The sequence below is a fragment of the Ctenocephalides felis genome, unplaced genomic scaffold, assembly GCF_003426905.1.
Source record: "Ctenocephalides felis isolate EL2017-DRISC unplaced genomic scaffold, ASM342690v1 CF-g0.4_SCAFFOLD_01886, whole genome shotgun sequence".
Classification (NCBI taxonomy): domain Eukaryota; kingdom Metazoa; phylum Arthropoda; class Insecta; order Siphonaptera; family Pulicidae; genus Ctenocephalides; species Ctenocephalides felis.
This window is the reverse complement of record NW_020538040.1, coordinates 127,577,929-127,578,934: the sequence shown is the minus strand read 5'-3', so window position 1 is coordinate 127,578,934 and position 1,006 is coordinate 127,577,929.

The window sequence follows — 1,006 nt, the reverse complement described above, 5'->3', positions numbered from 1 at the left end:
TTTAACATGATATATTTTGCCAATATCTAGGCAATCAAATTTTGGATAAATGCTTATATATTCCCACTGAAATATAAAATAAATGGTGAAGTGTATGACATTGCAAAAATTGTCGTAGAATACTTTGTCATGTAAAAGCATTTTCATAAAGCATTATGACAAAGATTTTTATATTATTTATTATTCACTAGTTTGATTTATTAAAATGAATGCCTAAAAATCCATACATAATTTAAAAATTAATCATTGTTAATTGTTCCAATGAGATCTAATAACAGCATTTTTTTTTTTATTTATTCATGTTTTTTTATATATATAATTTCTTCCCTATAGATCACTCTGTTGAAGATATCGGTAACATTTGGTTTTCTCTTTTTATTTGAATATAATTTTATTTTGTTGTTGAATCACCATCAGTTTCGATCAATTTGCTTTGACACATGAATCCATATGTGAGATTTTATAACTGTACATAGTGCAAGTATTAAAAAAAAACATAAATAAAATAAATTTTATTGTGAAGCCTAAAAAATACAAAGGTTACATGATTAAAAAAAATTACATGAAATCCTAAAATAATGTTAGAATTACTTAACATTAATATTAAATGCATAATTGCTTAGTTATGAATCTCGGCTGTACCATATATAATATAGATAGCCAATTTTTTGTATTTCATTAAGTGGTAGACATTTGTATTAATTATTTTAAACAATTATAAACTCACAATCACCAATTTATTATAATATAGCAAAGGCAGTTAATGATACATGTTTGAGATCAGTTTGTGACTCTTATTTAAACTGCTGTACTACCTTTTAGCATACCGAGCTTATATGGTTAGATAAAAGGTTAATTGTAATATTATAGTAAACTAGCTTTTATACTGGTAGCATGTTATTGGTACGAACTCTCATGTTATTTTTTAAATATGTAGTAGCACACACATGGTTCGCCTCGGTCAGGTTATTTATTTTTTTTATGCCCAAGTTGATAATGTGTTGGT